The sequence below is a fragment of the Gossypium hirsutum genome, chromosome D10 (genome assembly GCF_007990345.1).
Source record: "Gossypium hirsutum isolate 1008001.06 chromosome D10, Gossypium_hirsutum_v2.1, whole genome shotgun sequence".
NCBI classification, from domain to species: Eukaryota; Viridiplantae; Streptophyta; class Magnoliopsida; order Malvales; family Malvaceae; genus Gossypium; species Gossypium hirsutum.
In genome coordinates, this window is record NC_053446.1 from 37,001,736 (window position 1) to 37,011,222 (window position 9,487).

Here is a 9,487-nt window from a genome sequence, read left to right on the forward strand (position 1 = left end):
AAGAAGTTGTCAGAAAGAAAGTGATCAAATGGTTATATGCAAGAATCATCTATCCTATTTTAGATAGTTTGTGGGTAAGTCCGATGCAGTGTGTGCCGAAGAAAGGTGGAATCACGATTGTTGAAAATGAGTGTAACAAGTTAATTCCAACAAGAACTGTTACCGGTTGGAGAATCTGTATAGATTACAGAAAGTTGAACAAAGCCACTCAGAAGGACCATTTTTCGTTGCCTTTTATGGATCAGATGTTAGATCGACTGGCAAGTAATGAATTTTATTATTTTTTAGATGGTTATTCGGGATATAATCAAATAGTTATAGCCTCGAAAGACCAACATAAAACAACCTTTACTTGTCCATATAGTACGTTTTCTTTTAGGCGAATGCCTTTTGGTTTATGCAATGCACCTGTAACTTTTCAACGATGCATGATGGCAATATTTACTGATATGGTTGAAAATTTTGTTGAGGTTTTCATGGATATTTTCTATTTTTGATAACACTTATGATATATGTTTGAGTAATTTGGTTAAGGTATTGAAGAGATGCGAAGAGATGAATCTTGTCCTTAATTGGGAAAAATGTCATTTTATGGTTAAGGAAGGGATTGTTTTAGGTCATAAGATCTCAAAAAAAGGAATTGAAGTCGATAAAGCAGAGATGGACGTAATTGAAAGATTACTAGCCCCAATGAATGTGAAAGGAGTCAGAAATTTCTTAGGCCATGCCGATTTTTATCGAAGGTTTATCAAATATTTCTTAAAAATTTTTAAATAGTTGTGTTCATTGATAGAGAAATATACAATGTTTGATTTCAACAAAGCATGTTTGGAAGCTTTTAAAGAGCTAAAGAAGCGGTAAATTTCAGCCCAATAATCATTACACCTGATTGGAACTCACCTTTCGAGTTGATGTGTGATACAAGTGGCTATAATGTTGGAGCTGTGATGGGTCAAAGAAGAAATAAAGTGTTTCACCCTATTTATTATGCAAGTAGAACTTTGACGGGAACCCAATACAATTATATAGTAATCGAAAAAAAAGTCTTCGCTATACTTTTTACTTTTGACAAATTTCGTTCATATCTTATAGGTACCAAAGTTATAGTATTTACTGACCATGCAACCACTAAATACTTGCTCACGAAGAACGATGCAAAACCAAGGCTAATTTGTTGGCTACTTTTACTCCAAGAATTTTACCTTGAGATCCAAGACAGAAAAGGTGACGAAAATCAAATAGTTGATCATCTGTCGAGGTTAGAGCAAGATAAGGTAACTCAGTCATGTGTGCCTATCAACGAGAATTTCCCAGATGAACACTTATTTGAGGTAAATCGAATTCATGAAATACCTTGGTTTGCTAATTTTGCCAATTATCTTGCATGTGGAATAATTCCTCGAGAAATGACATACCAACAAAAAAATATTCTTTCATGATAGTCGGTATTATCTTTGGGAGGATCTGTTTTTGTTTAAACAATGTGTAGATAATATAATCGAAAGTGTGTAGCTGAAAGCGAGATTTCTGAGATCTTGTATCATTGCAATTCATCTCCAAGTGGGGGACACTTTGGTTGTTCACGTACTGCAGCAAAGATTTTGCAAGTAGGTTTCTTTTGGCCTACACTATTTAAAGATACTTATTCTTATGTGAAGAACTGTGATAAATGTCAAAGGACTGGAAATATATCAATGAGGAATGAGATGCCCTTGAAAAATATTTTAGAGATTGAATTATTCGACGTATGGGGATTTGACTTCTTAGGTTGGTTACCTTCTTCGTATGGGAACAAATACATCTTAGCTGCTGTGGTCTATGTATCCAAGTGGGTTGAAGCTAAAGTATACCCTACAAATGATGCTAAGGGAGTCATGCGGTTTCTACATAAGCATGTGTTTACGCGATTTGGGACACCAAAAGCTATTATTAGTGATGAAGGTTCTCACTTTGTAAAAAAATGGCTTAAGTGGTTGCTTGATAAATATGATGTGAAGCAAGTTGAAAGATTGAATCGCAAAATCAAAGGTATCCTTGCAAAGGTAGTACGCCCTAGCAGAAAAGATTGGTCTTGAAGGCTCGATGATGCATTATGGGCCTATCGAACAACATTTAAGACTCTATTAGGAATGAATCCTTATCGGTTAGTCTTTGGAAAGGCATGTCATTTGCCATTAGAGTTGGAGAATAAAACTTACTGGCTTTGAAGCAGTTGAACTTTGATCTTAAGCAAGCAGATGAGATAAGGATGTTACAACCTGATGAGTTGGAAGAACTGAGGTTGTTTTCCTATGAGAATGCCAAAATGTGTAAAGAAAGATCAAAGAGATGGCATGATAGTCATATACAACCTCGCGAGTTTAAAGAAGGTCAGAAGGTTTTGTTGTTTAATTCAAGGTTGAAGTTATTTCTTGGGAAGCTTAAATCCTAATGGAAAGGACCTTATATCATCTACCGAGTTATTCTTATGGAGCTATTGAATTATACGACAATTATAGAGGACATTTAAAGTTAACGGTCAACGTCTCAAACACTACTGGATGGTGAAGTTGAGCGAATTGAATCCTCTCTCAAATTAGCAGACCCTTATTTTTTCATGAACTCATTTTGTAAATAAATAAATAATTAGAACTTATTTTCGTAACTTATTACATTTAATTAATTCTGTCGAAGGAGATTGGAACTTAAACGGGACTACTGTGATGTGACACCCCTAATTTGACCCTAGTCGGGAAGTGGTTTTGGGACCACAAAACCGAGTCATAATAATAATTAGCCATCATATTTGATGCTTATTATATGTAGATATGCATGTGTGAAAATTTCATGTTTGAATTTTGTTAATTGTAAGTGAATTTTATTAAATAGGACTTATGTGAGAAAATTTAGAAATGTGCTAGGCAAATGTGAAGTGGCCTATTAATGCATGTTATGAAAATGATGGGTTTGCATGTCAAATTACCCAAAATTTGAGCTAGTGGCCGGCCATGCTATGGGTGGAAACATGTTGGGAACATGTTGGCTTAGTGTGTTATGTTAGAAAGAATAAATAAAGGGCTAGTAATTAAGTAATGAAAAGGGAGGGGTGATGAAAACAAAGTTGTCTCATCCACCCCCCTCCATTTGCCGTAACTAGACAAAGAAAAGAAAAAAAAAGAAAGGGTGTTCATCCTTTAACACCTTGGCCGAAAATTTGAAGGAGGAAGGAAGAAGAATGGTTGAAGAGATTCGGCCATGCATGTAACTAGGCTAAGGTATGTTTGATGATGTTCCATGAGATGCATGCATGTTTTAGTGGTTAGTTTGAATTCTACCTATTTCATGGCTCAAATTTTTTGTTATTTTGAAAGATTGAAATTCGGCCAAGGAGCTTGAAATTCTTAGTAGTTGTTTTGATGTCATTAGCATGGAAATTTATGTTGGATGTGTTGAATTTGCTAGTTGTTTTGGCTTGGAAGTTAAGGTTTAGTGTTTGATTATGTGATTGCCGAATGTGTGGATAGTTGAAGGAAAATTTGTTAAAATGCTTAGTAAATGGATATTTGATTAATATTGTGTATATTAATTACTTAAAATATAAACTTTAAATGAGTACTAAAGGTTGTATATAAATTCGGCCTTGGGAGAAATGTTAGTATAAAAATGCTTGAAAGTTAAATAGGTGATTGCTTTAATGACCAAATGTGCCAAAGAATAATGCATGATCTAGTTGACCAATATGTGTTAAGGGAACATGAATAAATATATTTCGATGAGCTATACATGCGGTTATAGTATGAAATGCAATGTTAATACATAGTTGCTAGTATGTATATGTGTGCTGGCTGAATTTGAACTTGAATAATGATTTGAGCACGATGTATTGTATTGAGAATAGGCTTAAGTGAAATTGTGATGAAATTGATTGGTGATATACATGGTTAAATAATATGTAATGCATTAGTTAGTAAAATGTATGCCATTTATGTGTGGTATTAAGTATATAATCGGCCTAAACATAGACATGCATATTTGGCCATAGGAAGAAGATTGGTGTTGCATGTATTCGGTTAGAGGCAAGCATATGGATGCTTTTGTCTTGGCTTAGAAAATTCGGCCAAGGGGGAATATTAGCTAAAATGTTGAGTTTGATTCATGATTCCATATATATATGTGACTCTAATGCCTAAAGTATATATGGGCTAAGTACCTTGAGGTTTTCTTTTGATGTTCGAATGAATTGTATTAAATTGCTTGATGTGATTAAAAATGCATATGACCATTGTGTAGTTGAGCTAGAAGGTGGCCATATGACCAATCAAACTCCTTGTCATATTCGGCCATAAGCTAGCATAATGAGACTTTAATAAGTTAAATTTGTTTGAATTAGCTCAAGAGCTTAGAGGACCACAGTTGGATAAGGGAAAGGAAAAAGTGATCGAATAGCCGCCGAAATTGTTCGACCACATCTGAGGTAAGTTTTAAGTGATTAAACGTTGAGTAAATTCAATTATAATAGGACATGATGAGTTGATTTAATAAGATATGATGTGGCCATGATATGTTCTAAGCTCAAATGGTAAGTTCTTAAGTGTTTGAGCTTGGGAATTCAAGGGTAATTTGAAATAGTCTGCTTAGGACAGCAGCAGTAACGTGATTTTAGAAAATCACCATAAATTTATGGATTTGAATTAGAGGCTGAATGAGACATGAAATTAAAGCTTAATGAGTATAGTTTCTTATAAAAGAAACCGTGTAAGCAAAGGAATTTCCGATAATGACATACTTAAAGTTGTGTGAGACAGCGCAGAATGACACTGTAATCCTCTGTTCTGTTTTTAGAAAATCATTATAAATTGTAAAAAAATGGTTATAAGATAAAATTTATATTCTTAGACTCCTTAATGAGTCTAGTTTCAAATGAAATCAAATACAACACATTTTGAATTCAGTAAAATGAGAAATTTGATTCGTAGTGAAGAGTGGTCAGATTAGTCAAACAGTGAAACAGGGGAAACTTTAAGAAAAATCTGGTATTGATTGGCCAAACCTAAAATTCTGGAAATTTTATGGATGGAAGATATACGAGTCTATATTCAGGAAAAATTAACGGAAAGTGATTTGGAGTTTTGTAGATCCAGTTATAAATAATTTAGTGACTATTGCTCAGGAAAAACAGCTTGTGCTGAATTTGAGATTATGTTGTGAACCTTGATAAACTTGTTTTAGTTGCTCATAAGCTATTGATTAAACCCATACTTGAATTCTAAATCGTGATATTGTAAGTTTATGAGTATTCGAATATGAAATGATAGTAAGGCCTAATGGCCGATGTGATGAATGTGAAAGTGTATATATGTGATAAGGCCTAATGGCCGATGTGATGAATGTGAAAGTGTATATGTGTGATAAGGCCTAATAGCTGATGTGATGAATGTGAAACTGTATATGTGTGATAAGGCCTAATAGCCGATGTGATGAATGTGAAAGTGTATATATGTGATAAGGCCTAATAGCCGATGTATATATGTAATAAGGCCTAATGGCCGATGTGATGAATGTGAAAGTGTATATATGTGATAAGGCCTAATGGCCGATGTGTGAATGTGAAAGTGTATATATGTGACAGGGCCGAGTGGCCAACGTGATGGATGTGAAAGTGCATAAATGTGATAAGTCCTGAAGGGCATTTGTGTCAGTACTATATCTGGGTTAAAACCCCGCAGGCTTTATGCGAGAATATTATCACTGATCAATGTCCGTAAGCTTCGTGCTCGTACAATATCCGAGCTCTAAAGACCCGATGACTACGTGTGGGAATTTTGTCCGGGTAAGACCCGATAACTTCGTGTGGAGATTATGTCTGGGTAAGACTTCGTAATAAGAATTGCTTATAAATATATTCAATGCGAAAGGTTAAACAGGTATGTACTCCAAGTTTATATGTGAGCTTGATTTGCACTAAATCATAAGGTAGTTATGTGATGCATACGAGAGCAATCTATGAGACTATTCCTATGATTATGTGACATCGGATCAGTGTGAGAGGTGATGTGAAATCATACGATATATCTATGTCACATGAGCTCACTTTTATGTGGAAGTTTATCTGCCTATTGTATATGATGAGATGTGCATATTCGGTAAAGGGATGGTATGCCCGAAGGAAGAGTGAAATAAAAATACGAACAACTACGTTATAATTTGATTGTTATCTGTTGACACTGCTTAAAACTTACTAAGCATTGTAATGCTTACTCTGTTTACTCTGTTTCCTCTGTTTTATAGATCTCATTGCGAAGCTACAGGATCGGGGATCGTCAGCAACTAGTCACACTATCACTATCCACTGTTTGGTACTACTATGTTTTGGATTATCTTATGGCATGTATAAAATAGACTAGTGGCGGAAGAATATTTTGGTTAATGTATATAGCCATGCGAAAATGGCTTATATATGTTTGAGCATAATGTTATAATCATTTGGTATGGAATGGTTAATCACTATCATAATTTGTGCTATTTATGCTAAAAGGGCTAGTTGAATCATGGAAACTATGAAATAGGTAAAGTCTACCTTAAAGGTAGATGCTGGCAGCAGCAGTGATGTATATTTGGGAAAATCACTAAAAATAGTAGGATTGGAATTAAATAATGAATAAATTATGTAAACGAACCTTGATGAATCTATTTTCATAGGAAAGTAACGAAACGATCATATGGATAGTATGTTAAGAGATATTTAGGTTCTCGTGAGACAGGGCCAGAACGGTTTCTGGATTCCCTGTTCCTACTTTGCAAATTCATTATAAATTAATCAGAGATAATTAGAAGTCATGCCATATATGTATAGATTCCTCTCTGAGTCTAGTTTCTATAGAAACAAACGGCATCAGTATTGAATCTCTGTGCAGGGAGATATGCAAGTCGTAATGAGCAAAGGTCAGTGTAGTCGATCCCTGTAACATGGGAGACTTTGACTAATAAACTGTACTAATTGGCCCAACCAAAAATTCTAGAAAAAAATATGTAGATGGGCATATGAGTCTAGTTTCAGGGAAAATTTATGGAACTGGATTTCGAGTTTCAGAAATCAAGATATGATTTTTAAACCGACTAGTACGCAGACTGGCAGCTTGTCTGGGAAATTTTTTTTTAAGTGGTTTGAAGTCTGTTAACACCTCGTGTTCGACTCCGGCGACGGCCTCGGGTTCGGGGTGTTACATGTGACCCCTCCAACCTTTCCTGGAAATTAATTTAATGTAATTTGTTAAGAAGAAATTTTCTAAGTAAGACTTAAAATTTTTAACTTTCATTTGTTTTGTTTAAATTTTAAATTTTTATGCTAATAAAGGGGGTCAAATTTGGCCTAAGTACTAATCAGTTTTTTTTAGTAAGATACAGTCTGAGTTTGAGGCCCAAGACAACAAAAAGGAGGGAAAATCCATGCCTTGCCGTCACACCTATTGCTTGCCGCCCAAGTAACCGTAATAAATTTTGCCAAATTTTTAGGAAAAGATACCATGTCTCGCAAAAGAACCAGATCTTCAAAGACTACTCCTGAAAACCCGATTTTGATCGATGAAGAAGTGAAAGAGAGATTTGATTCAATCTTCAAGCATCAACCTATGATGCTGGAGAAAGGTTTTAACTTGAAGAGTAATGATTTGATGGTTGTTCATATACTGATTAGAAAGAAAATCAATGCTCTCAAGTGGGAATGATTTTGTGATGCTCGTTCACTTCCCGATGATGAACTAGTTTGAGAATTCTATGCTAGTTTGACTACGCAAGATGCTACTGAAGTCATCGTTCGAAAGAAAAAGGTACCTCTTACTTATAAGTCCATCAATGATTTGATTAATTTACCTGATATTGAAGAAGATGAGTACTACCCTATGATGAACAATATCAATTGGGATTTTCTTCAACAAGTGCTTGTTGTTGTGACAAATCTGGGATCCCAATGAATTATAAGAAAGTATAGGAGCCATTCGTGTCGAAGAGAATACTTAAAACCAGTAGCAAAGGTATGGTTTTATTTCGTTCGCTACAGTTTTATGCCTATCTCACGTAGTTCCACCAGCTCGATGGAACGGATGCTTTTGTTATATGCAATTTTGACAGAAAAGTCCATTAATGTTTGGAAAATTATCCTCAAGGAGATTCACGATTGTGCTAAAAAGAAGGCAGGAAGTGCTTATTTCCCATCATTAATCACTTCACTTTGCTTAAAGGCCCGTGTTAAAATACAAGCAAATTTGAAGGGGTGATATGTTCAAGGACGCATTACAAATTATGATCTTGAAAGATTAGTAGAGAGGGTGCATGAACTGAATCAAGGCGAGCAAGAAGAGCCAATTGAGTTGGATATAGAGGAGTCAACATATGGAACTGAAATTGAAGCTAATTCAGTCACAGACATTGAAAAGGAAAAATCTGATAAGGAACCGAACATTTCTAAACCAAGGGTTGAGGAAGAAGAAGAACCAGTCAAGCTAAGTGTTGAACCTAAATATACAACTCCCATGCCGACTTCTGCAAGTACTTCAAGAAAATCAGAGTTGTCAATTTTGAAGGATATGTGCAAGTTCAAGCACAATCAACAACAAACTTACTGGAAATAAGAAAAAATTAGAGATGACTCAATTCAAAATACTTTTAAGAATATCTCTAATACTTTTGTTCTTCAGTTCCCAGATGCTATCTTTGAGACATGGACAGAAGATACTGACGATGCAAGTAGAGATGGAGCTAAAGAAGACAAGGGGAATTGATAGGAACTTGCGTCGGTGATGCTATCTTTAATGGTGAATGTTGTTAAGGATTCCGGCTAACAAGGAAATAAAATAACTTGGAAATGGAAAACTTCGATGTGATGGAATAGGCTTAAGGCCAAGGAAGAACCAATACTAAAGGGAGCATTGACTCGAACCTTATATGACATTTAAGAAGGATGGGTGTTGAAGGATAGGACCTTGACCCTCTAACTAGGAAGTTAGGAACCATAGGTATCAATGGGGTGAACGCCACACTCGGTTTAGGAGTGATATGTTCAAAGAAACAAGGATGACGGCACTAGCAAGCTAGATAAATCAACTTGAGTCTTAACGAAATAAGAGAGTTGAAAAATTACAAATGTTATAAAGATTCAGCAATGAGCAAAAGTCCTCTAAATAATTATAAAAACAAACTATTTATAGGCTAAACATGTTCCAGCCGAATGGACATAAACTAATCAGCTTAAATGAGTTATTGATGAACTTAATTAAGCTAATTAAAACTAAAAAACCTTTAAGAAACTCTAACATATGTAAAGGCTATGAACAACTTATTTAATCTTCCCAATCAGCTGATAATTAGCTCTAATGAGCTGAATGAATTTGATTCAATGCTTGATCAGCTAAAAAGGTTATAGTAGCCTTTTATTTCTTCTTGGGCAGCTGAATGGACAGCAACAACAATTGGCTTAAATTTGGTACACGAACAGCCTCTTTGCATGAATGTT